Here is a 14252-nt window from a genome sequence, read left to right as displayed (position 1 = left end):
TCTGGTTATGATGGTAGCACATTGCTGTGCTGTCTTATCTTTTGAGGCAGCCATTGCCTGAAGGGGAAGAGGCCATGGTTGTGATAACAAGCAATGAAGCGGCCCTAAACCTGCAGGGCAGCCCCAGAAGCTTTGATGCTGCAAGGCAGCACAACAATAGCCCCTCTAGATAATAGTCAAGCCATCCACGTGTCGGCACAAAACAGCACTTTACCTGGAGCAGAGACAATCCGCTGCCGGACCTGAGTACAAAACAACCAATCGTATTCATTAATGTGTTATTACAGCCTCTAAGCACGGGACCGGGATTTGAACCATTGTTCCCAAGACAAATGTGTTGTCCCTGAGCTAAAGTGCGTTTGCGAACGTGGGAATGAATTGGACAAAAAAAATAAGCCGTGTTAAAGATCTCCCGGACCGTTATTGCACACGTCACAAATGACATCCACATGATCTGCAGAAGTCTGTCTGCCATTACAGACTTTGGTGGAAGTATATTCAAATGGACTCTGGTAAGCAGACAGCGTTCATTCAGGAAGTTGAAAGACAACATATATTTTTGGGGAGCATTCGAAGTCAACAGAATATGCTGACGATTGGCACTTTCCAGTAGCTCCGTTTCTTCCCGGCAAGCAATCAAACTCTCACAGAGTCTCTGATGATACATTTCAATCTCACTCTTTTTTTAGCAAGACAGGGTTGGTAAACAGAGCGCCACAATTAATTACTTTTGACATCGTCCTAATGTCGCCAATCCAACGTATAGAGATTATGTTTTTTTTATTTATTTGTTTTTAAGAGTTTAGAACAGGGGCGTTGCTAGGGGGGGCTAAGGGGGCTATAGCCCCTGATCCTGATCTTTTGGTTGTAGCCCCGGATATAATCTCAGGAGCTACAGCCAAAAGACTAGCTAGCCCCCAGTCCCAACAGTTCCGAGATTAGCTTAGCCCGGGTCTTTTCCAGTCCTAGCAACTCGCCTGGTTTAGAAGCCAGGTATCTGTTAGGATAGGTCGGCTTTATGATTTCACCAAATGCGAATTCATAAACAAAATGCTTCCAATTTAAATTCATTGTTAAGATATGCATCCTAGCCTAATCTGCACAGCACTGTTTTACTAAATTTCAAGACGCACATTCTAGCTTCATCTGCACAGCACTATCTTATTAAATATCAAGATATACATCCTAGCTTCACCTACACGGACCTGTCTTTTTAAATATATCAATAGACATCCTAGCTTCATCTGCACAGCACTGTCTTACTAAATATCAAAATATACACCCTAGCTTCACCTGAACAGCATTACCTTATTAGATTTCAAGATACACATTCTAGCTTCATCTGCACAGCACAGTCTTTTTAACTATCACAATTTTCATCCTAGCTTCATCTGTACAGCACTGTCATATTAAAAATCAAGGTATACATCCTACTTTCACCTGCACAGCACTGTCATATTAAATATCAAGATACACATCCTAGCTTCATCTGCACAGCACAGTCTTTTTAACTATCACAATTTTCATCCTAGCTTCATCTGTACAGCACTGTCATATTAAAAATCAAGATATACATCCTATCTTCATCTGCACAGCATTGTCATATTAAAAAGCAAGATATACATCCTCTCTTCATCTGCACAGCATTGTCATATTAAATATCAAGGTATACATCCTACTTTCACCTGCACATCATTGTCCTGTTAAACAACAAGCTACACATCCTAGGTTCATCTGCACAGCACAGTCTTATTAAATATCAAGGTAAACAACCTAGCTTCATCTGCACATCACTGTCACATTAAATATTAAGTGTTACATCCTAGCTTCACCTGCACAGCACTGTAACATACATTTCAAGATACACATCCTAGCTTCACCTGCACAGCACTGCCTTGTTAAATATCAAGATAGACAACCTATCTTCATCTGCACAGCACAGTCTTATTAAATATCAATTCTCAGAGGTATGGCTTTTCTTAAAGCTGGTCTAGTCAGAGACTATTAAAGTACCTTAGTCAGTTGGTAGTTAGATCATTAGTGTCAAGGGTACCGGTTCATTACGGTGTCGCTGTTCACTGGAGTCTGGCGGTGAAATGCCAATGATCAGTTTAGTTTAGTTTTAGTTTAATTTTTGATAATGTGCTCCAAACCTTGGGGTAGCCGGGCGCAGCCGTAACAAGAATGCTTAAGCTTGGTTACATACAGTAAATGCATACATGTTATTACAGTATTTACAGTACAAATATACGAACTGTTAGGACACGTCACACAGGGGGGAAAGGGATAGTCTATGTTACAAGTTTCAGGAAAGTACAGGTTTCAGAGTATTTACATGCATAAATCCAAAGGTCTAGAGCCGAGGACCAGTTTAGTGAGTACCTTTCACTTTACATCTGAATCTAGAATATGGTTCATCATCTCTTAGTGCAGATGGAAGTGTATTCCAGGCATGGGCAGCTCTAACAGGAAAGCTTGCACCTCCCAATTTCGTAAGTCTGAATCTAGGGGTTTCTAGTAGAAGATAGTTGGAAGCTCTGGTGTGGTGACTGGAGGATTTTCTGGTTAGTCTAGCCGAGATATATGGTGCTACGGTATTGTTGAGACCTTTGTAGGTGATAGATAGCGTCTTGAGGAGAATTCTGTCACAATTGTTTAACCAATGGTGGTCTATCTTGATATTGGAAATATGCTCTCTGCAGGGTATGTCAAAGGCTGCTCTGAGAGCGTTGTTCTGTAGTATTTGCATTTTGTTTATGATAGTTTTATTGGCACCTGCATATAGGGCATTGCAGTAGTCTAATTTGGACATTATTAAGGCATTGCCTAGTGTGATACAGTTAGTTTTGGAGAGGTAGGGTCTGCAGGCCCTGATTCATTTGCAGGTGTAGGCTGTAGATGAGGCCAGGGAGTTGACTTGTTCTTTGAGAGATAGTGTGGAATTAAGGTAAAAGCCTAGTGTTTTTACCTCGGTTACCACCTTGATTATGTTGCCATCTATATTGAAGGCCGTATAGCTGGCGCTGACTTTTTAAAGGTTAGAATTGGAACCCAGGATTAGTATCTCTGTTTTGTCATCATTCAGGCAGAGGCCATGGGAGGCCATCCATGCCTGAATGATGAAGTAAATCTTGTTTACTAGAGCTGTGTCTGCGACAAAGTTGCCAGATAGTGGTATGAGGATCTGCATGTCGTCGGCATAATTAGTATAGGTTACCCCCAGTTGTCAAGTTTGTCGAAGAGTGGCTTAGCGAAGATATTGTACATTGTAAGAGAGACACATGAACCTTGTGGGACACCACAGGTGATTTGTATTGTTCCGCTGAAGCTAAGGGGGAGAAGACTCTCATCGTACAGTTAGCTAGGAAGGATTGTACCCAGGCTATAGCTTCACTTGAGAAATGGGCGGCAGACGCTAGATGCTTGCATAACACTGCATAGTCAACCAGGTCGAAGGCCGCCGATAAGTCAAGGAGGAGGAGCATAGCTGTTTTACCTTTGTCCTTCACCTCGTCGATTTGTGTCTTAAGGTCAATTAAGGCTGTTTCAGTACTGTGTTGTGGTCTGAATCCAGAGTGGCGTGATCCTAGTAGTCGGTTTGTCTCCAGGTATTTTTGGATCTGGAGGTAGGCTACTCTATCAATGATTTTAAGGAGGAATGGGACCGTGGTAATGGGCCTATAGTTGGTATGGATAGCTGGGTCCAGGGTCTGTTTTTTGAGGAGAGGCAGTACCCATGATTCTTTGAGGTTGGTGGGAACAGTATTGGATCTAAAGGAGGCATTGATTAGATTAGAGATAAAGGGTGCTAAGTGTCTAGCAGCGTCCTTAATTACTTGTGCCGGGCAACTGTCACCCTGGCAATTCGATGTTTTCAGAGATGAGATAACCTTTTCAGTTTCCAGTATGGAAATATTAGTGAACCTAAATGCTTTACAACTACCTAGTCCATCTGTACTTGGTGTATCTGTCAGAAGGGTGGTATGGGTTCCTGTGGAACTCAAAGAGGCTTTCTTCTTTGCAATTTTGGACTGTAACATTGTTATTTTATTTTCTAATGCGTTTTGGATGCTAGTGCACCATTGATTGTCCTTGGGGACATTGTCCGTGGGAGCAATTGGGTTTTCCATTTCCCTGAGGAAGGGGAAGAGTTCTTTAGAATTTGAGTTAGCTTTACTGATTCTCTCATTGAATGTATTTTTTTTTAGTTTGGATTATTTCTTTCTTGTATTTGTTCACAAGATTGGCAAGTAGGGTCTTATTCTCAGCTGAGGGTGAGTGCCTCCAGATTGCTTGGAGTTTACGTTTTTGGATTCGTAGTTCTTTGAGATGGTGGGGGGTGAACCAGGAATTGAGGTGTGATTCTTGTTTGCTTTTACGTAGTGTTACGAAGTCCGTTGGTCGTGTAGAGTATGAACTACCCCTCTGTCCCCAAGAAACACCCTGACAACACCTAAAATACTGTCAGCGTGATTATTAAGGCCACAGGTGGAAGTCCCCAAACCAGGACGCGGGACAGCCGGAAGAATCCCTTGAGCGCTGTAAGGCAAGGTACAATGGTTATGTAAGTATGAAAGCAAGACACAATTACTTGTATGTAAATAGCAGATGCTAAAATACCTGTGAGGGCTTGGAAGAGGTGTAAACCTCCAGACTGTGGCAGGACAAGGCTGTATGGTATGGCAGGCAACCACCTATTGTAGGACCGAGGTCCAACTGGAAACACGTGGGAATCCGAGGTCAGAATCTTGATGATCGTCTGTTCCAGCGTCAGTGAAGGGTGAGGCAAAAACAATCCGTGTACTAGGCGTAGGTCGGCAACAGGCAATCCAATGTTCCAAAGTTCCAGAGTCAGAGAAGGGCTAAGCAGAGACAATCCGTGGAGCAGGCGTAGGTCGATGATAGGCAATCCAAAGTTCCAAAGTTCCAGAGTCAGAGAAGGGCTAAGCAGAGACAATCCGTGGAGCAGGCGTAGGTTGACAATGAAAACAGGTCTGTAGAACGAAGAGAGTGCGTCACGTGATCCTGATTGAAACAGCTGTGAAGCAACGCCTTCGGTTTCCGAACTCTTTTTATCCCGGGAAAGGACACACGTGACAACGTCACGTGGAAGCGAACCGAAAGCGTTGCCGCGTTGCTAGGAAACCAGGGTCACATAGTCCGTGACGCGCCGGGCAGCACTGATCTCCGCGGAAGAAGCGAGTTCCTGGATTGCAAAAGTCTCCACTCGGTTTGCCACCGCAGTGAAGGGCGATAAATGCCTGTACCGCCAAATATGCCACGCCGTGCCCTGCCGTGTGGAACGTAAGTGGGAAATGTTGTGCAGGAATCGGAGCGTTTGTGTCGGGAAGCGCTGATAGCGGTAGAAGCGGAGAGGCGTGTCTTTGGCTGAGAAGGAAGCGGTGTGACACGTAGTTTGATAGGGGCAATGGTGTCCAAGGCTTTGGACATGGAGATCTTAAATGTATCATCTAGTGAGTTTGGGTCAGGGTTGTTGGCATTAGCAGTAAGAGCTGGTAGGAGGAGAGGGAGTAGTTTTTCAGCAGTAATATATTTTTTGCTTCTAGTAGGCAGAGGTGGTACTATTTCACGAGTATCTGTTTGAAAGGGTTCTATGATAGATGAAAAGCAGATACGGTGGTGGTCTGTCCAGGATTGAGGTATGATGTTAGCGATAGTGGTAGTGCAAATTAGATTGGCTATCCAATCTAGTGTACATCCTTTTATATGTGTGGGAGCTAGGACTTTTTGTGTGAGGCCATGTTCAACTAAGATTGATTAGATGGATTGGGCCTGTTTGTCCTCAACATCGTTGAATCCCAGGTTTAAGTCACCTAGTAATAGGAGCTGAGTGGAATCTTTGATATTGTTGTGAGGAGGCTAGATAGGTCTTCCTCAAAGTTCCCAAGTGGGCCAGGTGGTCTATACACCAGGGGGATAGTTAGTGTACTGTTATTGGAGATGGGTAGTTTAGCTGAAAGTAGTTCGAAGGATGTGACAGCTGGAGGTGGGGTGAGTCTTATTGCTAATTTAGTTATGGCAATAATAGTCAGGCCGCCGCCTCTTGAGTTGGGCTGGTCGACTCTGAGTATATTGTAGTTGTCTGGTATGGCAATCATAAGTGCGGGGCCTGCCGCATCATGGAGCCAGGTCTCGGAGACAACCAAAAAGTCTATATTATCCAAAGTGAGTATGTCAGCAATCTCCATGCTGTGTGCTATGAGGGACCTCACATTGATGAGTGCTCCTGATAAAGTCGGATTGGTAGTTTTTTCTTGAGTGGGTTTAAGTTTGGGGTGTTTGGAACTCTTCTGGATATGAGGAAGGTGAATCTGTGTTTTAGAGGGTCTTTCAACATCTGTGGCAGATGGGTTAAGGTTAGTGGCAGTTAAAGTGTGTTTGTGGATAGAAGGTTTTGTTCTATTGTTTTTGAGATCGTAAAGTCGTTGTAGCCTGGCTCTAAGTCGCATATTTCTCTCCTGCAGATTACAGGATGTGGCGTTAGTGTAGGCCATTGTTGTGGTAATTATGAAGGTAGCCAGGAATAAGGAATAGAGTGAATATATGAGGTGGGTCTTGGTGGTTCGCATGGTAGGATATTCTATGGTCACTCCTGCAAAGTATAGGAAGGCCCTATGTGAATGCTAACTGTAAGAGCTAGGAGCTAGGCATAGGTAATGTTGCAACAGCGACTGGGCACCTAAATTTGATGATCCCAATAGTAGCTAAAAATGCAAACATGCCAGGGGCACCTAGAATTGACAGTCCCAGTACTCACTAAATATGCAAACATGCCAGGGGCACCTAGAATTGACAGTCCCAATACTCACTAAATATGCAAACATGCAAAGGGCACCTAGAATTGACAGTCCCAATACTCACTAAATATGTACTAGTGAAACAAAAATAAAGAAAACTCCCTGAGTTGTTGGCAAATGTTTGTAAGTAACTTAATTTAATTAAGCTACAGTCACAAAATGCCCTTCCTGATGACACGTGTTTCGGCTCTAGGAAGCCTTTCCCAAATCAGGGCGAAGTCTAAACACATACAATTATCCAGCCATGTTGTATTAGGTAGACAGACCAATGAAAAATCAACATTAGCACATGTTATGTTAATCAAAGGATTCCACAAAATATTAGTATTCAAACATCAAATTGATGTCATAATACCCAATATATCAATAGTTAAGACAGAGATTGCGGGTTGGTGATGGGGAGTATGAAAAGAAGTTGAGAGAGTTGGGAAGAGCGGGAAAAGGATGTGAAAAAATTATCATTACATCACAAGCTTTTAAAAATGACATTCTTAAGCTTGTCAGTGTTTTTGAGAAAGTGTTTGTAATTAAAGTAGCCTGCATTTGGTTGCTTACCATATTAGTTCGGATATCAGTGCAAAACATCTTTTTTGTTATTCATTCTCATGGGTCTGATCCCATTATTGATATCACTGCAAACAATATACTAGGGAATTCACAAATAAATGTCACAAACACATTTCTAACTACATTTTACTATTGGAACCATCACCTGTCCGACTCTATTCTTCACAAGTGCTTGCGCTGCTCAATTGGTATCCTACACAGAACTCTAAGTTAGTCTAGGCATGTGCACGTGCCTTTAGGAAACTCAAGCATTCAACATATTATAATGATTTATAATAATGTATGGGCCAAGTGTGTGCTTCAATAGGTATAGCTCATAGTGTCACAATAAATAATTACTGAAACGTACACAGAACACTGTGTCACGTTCCCATCCCCTGTGTACGCGTGCCGAGGAAATCCAACTTGTAAGTGAAATATAAGCCGGGTGAATGATTCAAGTGCAATAACATCTTAACAATGGCGTGGATAGTAGAGTTTAAAACTTAACTATGATCGGACTTATGATTCCAAATGTGTGCTTACCGTAAAGTACTTTGCAATCACATACGTCAGCTCCGAGCGATCTTACAAGCCGACGTCATGTTAAAAACTAATGTTGATATGTTGTCACGGCAACGTTGTACGGCTGCTAGATCATTGTCTAGACGACAGACCATTTCTGCAGCCCGCTCCTGGAGTGGTTTGAGAAACAAGCCGCCATCTTAGCATCGGTTAGTTGCTGTGCGTAAAGCCATGCTATCCTTGTTCATTTCAACATTTCTTACCCTTGCAGCATATATGTGAAATACGGGAATGACTATTTATAAATCTCAATTCATGTTTAAGAAAAATTATGATTCTAGCCACGTTATAACACAGATGAATAGGTTCTGCCCTCACACAATCAGTGCCTGATTAGTTCACAACCATTTCAGTTGTGCAAATTCTGTATCCCAGCCTCATCCGAGTGCGTTTGACACGTCGTTCAACTTTGACCGCTTTATCATGTCCTCTCTATAAAGCCTTAATTAATAATCCTATAGAATTGGATCATATACTAGTAACACCCCTTGCTACCTCACATACATTAGGTACTCTAAGTCATGTTAGTTGACTTAATCATAATCAAGACCACAATTATATGCAAGTATGTTCCTTAAACAATATCGCATTAATGCGCGTGTCCACATATTGTTGCATTTAAATTTAGTGATTAACACAGTAATGATTACCAACTATATTTCTTAAAACTCGTACACATAAATTGCTCTGCTCTACACCTACAGGAAGCATGCCATTTCATTATCAGTTGAGGCTCCAGGGAGAAGAAAGAAAAATATGAATCATCTATACAGGGGGTATATTGCACATACTAATTCTATTGTGTCCCCGTTTCAATAGGATCCTATGAAGTAATGAGTGTGAACTTATCATTGCTCAATCTTATTTGCATGTCTTATTTTAACATCTTAAGTAACAGTTTTTTTAAGAATTGTAAATTGTATTGATTGTATGTATTTGTTTTATCTGATTGTTTGATGAATTTTTTCTCAAAATTTGAATAAACATGTTTGACTGACCGACTGATTATCCGTTTTTAGACCTGTCACAGTTGTATTTAAATAACAAATTATTTGTGCCTCTGTTTGTCTTAGTGCTTTAATCCTTTCGCCTCCCCTTCTGCCAAGGACTACCTGTTGCAGTCCTATAAGCCTGATGTTAGATATGTCCTCAATTTGGTGCGATGACTGCCACTGGGATGCCAGTGGAAAGAAAGGGTCCTGGCTCCCAATTTTACCCAAGTGTTCTCTGATCCTCGTTCTCAGTTCTCTCTTGGTACTCCCAATATAAACCTTACGACATGTACAAATTATGCCATAAATGATGAACTTAGTTCTGCAATTAATTCATTGCTTAATCTTGATGGTTTTATCATTAATATCTTTGAATTCCTTTATTTTATCGTGTGCATATTTGCACATGGAACATATACCACACTTTCTGAACCTAATCTTGTCTGTTATTAGCCATGTTTGACTCTTTGTGTCCATAATGCTTGGTATAGCGATGGGTTCACGATAGTCCTCCATGTGTCAGTTCTTTTGAAGATCACTGCTGGTTTATCCCCCAAGTACCTGCACAGTACTGTCTTATTAAATATCAAGAAAGACACCCTAGCTTCACCTGCACAGCATACGGACTATACATTAAACTGTCTTTGGAGGCAAACATGAAGCAACATTTAAAAGTTCTCGTAAACATTCTAATGATTCAATTCAATTACTTCCAATGCACCCCCTGATTGATAGTACAGATCCTCGCCCATACACTCTTTGAACTTTGCATATCACGTGCTCGCGCCTTTTCAGTCTGCCACGCAATGCCCTCAGAGAGTGAGGATGGTGGCTTGTGTGCTGCAGAACCAGACAAGTGCAGGAATGGAGTGCAGTTGAGTGACAAAGAGGTGCATGGAAAGGGAAAGAAATTACCCTATCTCCCACTGCAGAAACAGACCTTATTAATAATGAAAATAATCATTGAACCACTGGAATGCTTTCTTCATTATCTTCTCCTGGGTGTAGTTTTCACGCTTTAGTGTGGTCCCTATTCCTTCTGAAGTTTTGGGTTTCAGGATCATCCAGTTCACATTCACTCAACCTGTAATTTGTGTACATGTTTGCCTTTTTTGCCAGGGCATTTGGTTGTCTGTTTCCACAGTCAGTGTATGTCACCTGTGAGACAGGATGTATAGCCATTTTTACCTTGCACAATGCATTTTACATGGTTGATCTATATTTTCAGGAATGTAATTTAGAGTCTGTGTGTGTGCATGCATGTGTGCAAGCCTCCTTCTTTTGTAGAGTTACACAACTGACACTTAATTTTCCACATTTTTCAAAGTCAGGTCTACAAACATCTGCTCTCCAGATATTTCGGACTACGTCTCTCATTATCCCTCACCGTTGACTGATCTATATACAGTTGATGGGAGTTGTAGTTCGAAACATATTGGTGAGACACAGGTTGCAGACTCCTCATCTAAGTGGATTGAGTTGCTTGCCACGTTCATGACATTCCATGCTGGACTACATTGAATCACTCTCCCTCATCTTCCAGTTTAGATTCCTCTTCATCCAATCTCCAATTTCCCACTTGGAATACAGAACTGGGAAAAGAAAGTTGCTTCATTGCTCTTCTGTATCATTGTATCTCCTAACTTACTTCACTTCATGAGGACAACACCTGTATCTCCTCGGCTGGCCATTCGAAATTCACCATTGTACTGGGCACGCAATCACTCAAGAGTGCGAATGGGTCAATTTCCGAGATAAAGTCAGGGATCTCACTCTGAATGGCAGAGACTTCCAGTGGTATTAGCATTCCAAATCTTACCATTTAGTTTAGCTATTTGCTCTCTGGTATTTCTTTCTTCATGACCATTTTCTTTCTGGGTGGTTCAATGAGGCCCTCCACTGAGTTATTCCTTATTTCACGAGGGAGCAAAGCATGGCATCTGAGTGTAAGTGGACACCATTGTTGATACAATATACACTTGGGATACCCATCCCTCTGGCATAGCTCTTGCAATGTATTTGGATTGATGATGCAGTGGGTTCCGGAAAAATAAAAAATTAAAAGTTGACAAACCATTTCTAGGCATAAACAGTAACAACCAATGTATTTTATTTTATTTATATGTTTTTATGATGCACACTGGCAGGCCAGGGGCATCAAGGCGCTGTTACAAGAGATAGACTTAGTTACAGGATACAACATTGCTACTGGTTACATGGATGACAGAGTATATACATGACAGTCATTTGGATAGGAAGCAATGATACCGGGAGGACAATTGAACACATTTAGTGTCCTATGGGTGGATACTGAGGGATTTCAGATGAACAGTTGTGTTTTGATTTCTTAGCTGAAAGCTAGGTGGGATGAGATCCCTCTGAGGTTGGGTGGAAGGGAGTTCCACTGTGTTGTGGCGATGAAGGGGAAGCTGGAGCCTCCTGCTCGTGCTCTTGTGACCTTTGGCACTGAGAGTAAGTTGGTGTATGGAGCTCTGATTGGTCTTTCTGTGAGTGGTCTGGTGAACCTCTTAGACAGGTATTGAGGTGCTGCGTGGTGGATGCATTTATGTGTGAGGGATATTGTTTTGAATTAGACTCGGTCTTTGACGGGTAGCCAATGGGCTTGTTTCCTGGCAGTTGAAAAGTGTGCCCTTCTAGGGATAGCAATGGAAACTCAGAGTACATTATTCTAGACAATATGTAGTTTTTCAATGTTTTCGTGGAGATCTCGACCAGTAGGGTGTTGCAGTAATCAAGTGAGGCCCCAATTAAAGCTCCGGCTATAGTCAGGCAGTTTTGCTTTGTAAGGAAACGTCTAGCTGCGGTGAGGAGTTTGAAGTGGTAGGCCGCAGACGAGGTAATGGCATTTACTTGCTTTGTCACAGAGAGGTTGGAGTCTAGGTAGACTCCCAGGGTATTTACAGCCTGGGAGACTGGGATTTGTATGTTGTCAATGGAAAAGATATTGAATTCGTTGTCAAGTTTCTTTAGTTTAGTTTAGTTAGTTTAGTGTAGTTTATTTGCTTATATAGCGCACCGAACCCAAAGGCATCTGGGCGCTGTGTTTCTGGTGAACCGATTAAAAGGAGTTCCTTCTTGTCTCCATTTAGACAGAGCCAGTTCTCTGCATTCAGGTTTGAATCATGGAATAAACAGCGTTTAGAGTTTAGAAGTCTGTCTCATAGTCACCCGAAAGGGCTAGAAAGACATGTGTATCATCGGCATAGTTTGCATATGTGATGCCTAGTGCATCGAGGATGATGAATAATGGCCTGGTGAAAATATTCTATAAAGTCAGTGAGATGCATGATCCCTGGGGGACACCACATTGAATCGTGCCCGGGTGTGCGCTTGCTAGGTCTGAGAAGACTCTCATGGCTCTACCTTGGAGGAATGAGGTGATCCATGCTGTAGCGTTGGGGGAGAAGTGTGCAGACTTTGAGAGCTGTTGGCATAGGGATTTGTGGTTGACGAGATCAAAGGCTGCCGAGAGGTCGAGGAGAAGTACTAGGGCTTGTTTGCCAGAGTCTCTAATATCATTCACTTGGTTCTTGAGGTCCAGTAAGGCTGTTTCGGTTGCGTGACATGGACGAAAGCCAGACGGGCAGAGACCGAGAAGTTTGTTGGTTTCAAGGAACTGTGTAACGCTCACCTGGTTCCCACGGAGGCGCGGCGTCGAAGGCGCAGAACTCTGAAGATGGACAGGAAGGGCCCCTCTATTCTGGTTTCCCTGGCTCGTTGGATACCCTCCTGTGCGTGAAAAGGGAGTATTACCAACTGTGGAACAATGCTCAAGCCTCCCACTCCCTTCCAACCCTCCACGATACCTCCTCCACGATTCCCAGTGAAGCCTCACCTTAGGGTTTGAAGGATGAGCTCTCCATCCTGCTTCTGATGCAGGGGCGCGTTGAAACCCAGTTACTTCACTGGATTGAGGATTGATGGGAGTTCAGGTAAGCTTGACTGTTCAGGTAAGGCGCTGTTAAAGTTCTGTTCAAAAGTTCAAGCTTAATAATAATGTTCGTTGTCTAATTCCAGCAAGCGCTAATGCTTATGTCTTTTTCCCCTTAGGGGCCGGGGTTCGGAGTGCCGGAGATATGGCGCCGACCCGAAGTGAAACAGTTCTGGATGAGCGCTCAGGTAATGTCTTTGCATTCGCTCATTCAATGTCTTTGTCTTTTTTCCCCATAGGGGCCGGGGTCCGGAGATGCCAGGAAGCGGCAGGACCCGAAATGCAGTGAGAATAATCCAACAGGTAAGACTTAAAAGGAAACTGAACTTTCCTTGTTCCTTTTCTCCCTCTCACCTTTGTCTTTTTTCCTCTAGGCGCCGGGGCGTAGCTGAATCCGGAAGATCGGTGCTGAAGGTGGAAGCGCCTTGCAAAGGTGAGTAAAATGCAGCGCTGCAGCGATCGAAACAAAATGCCTTTAAAATGATGTCTTCCTTTTCAGGGCCGTTGGAGAAATGACTCCGGGATGCAGATTTAGCGGGTAAGGGCTTTTCTTCTCCTATTCTCTTCCTTTCTCCCCTTGCAGGTGTACCAGGGTGCTGGCAGGCGTGGCTGAAGTCAGGATGCAGGAGCTGACACGGTGAGCGTCCAGCTGCTAGGTGCAGAACAACGCGAAGCATGTGTGGCTGTTCGGGTGGGGTTTAAATAGCCTTGGGAGAAGTTCCTGGTATGTATCCTTCCACCAATCAGGTATGTATCCTTCCCCGACCATACCCGGGTGGTGAAGTAGTCCTACAGGTTAAGTAGTCCCATTCAGGCCTCAAGAGGGCCTGGATGAAGCAGCAAGGTCTGCAGCAGGTAAGTGTGCACCCAAGCACTTAAACACATATCCTCTTCTATGAGCCTGGCGCCTAAGGCCCCAGGACTGGGGTCCGCTATGAGCCTGGCGCCTAAGGCGCCAGGACTGAGTCCAAAGGGCCCCGACTTGGGCCCGCTGAGACTTCCCTGGGGAAAATGATGTCTGCCTCTGGGGTTGCTGGGCCCGGCCTGGCTCCTTAGAGGTAGGCATCATGACAGTACCCCCCCTCAAGGCCCCTCCCAAGGTCTTTTCCTCCGGGGGTTTTGGTTTGTGCGGAATCTTCGATGGAATCTTTGAATTAATCGTGGTGCGTGAACATAGTTACTGGGTTCCCAAGATCTTTCCTGAGGTCCATATCCTTTCCAATCAACAAGATAGAAGAGTTTCGACTTAACTATCTTGGAATCTAAAATGTCTTTCACTTCGAATTCTAATTCTCCATCAATTTGGACAGGGCCTGGGGGCTCAGACAGTCTGGTTCCAGGTTGTACTGGTTTTAGAAG

This window comes from Ambystoma mexicanum, chromosome 14, assembly GCF_040938575.1.
Source record: "Ambystoma mexicanum isolate Mex_15411 chromosome 14, UKY_AmexF1_1, whole genome shotgun sequence".
NCBI classification, from domain to species: Eukaryota; Metazoa; Chordata; class Amphibia; order Caudata; family Ambystomatidae; genus Ambystoma; species Ambystoma mexicanum.
This window is presented reverse-complemented; position numbering follows the sequence as displayed.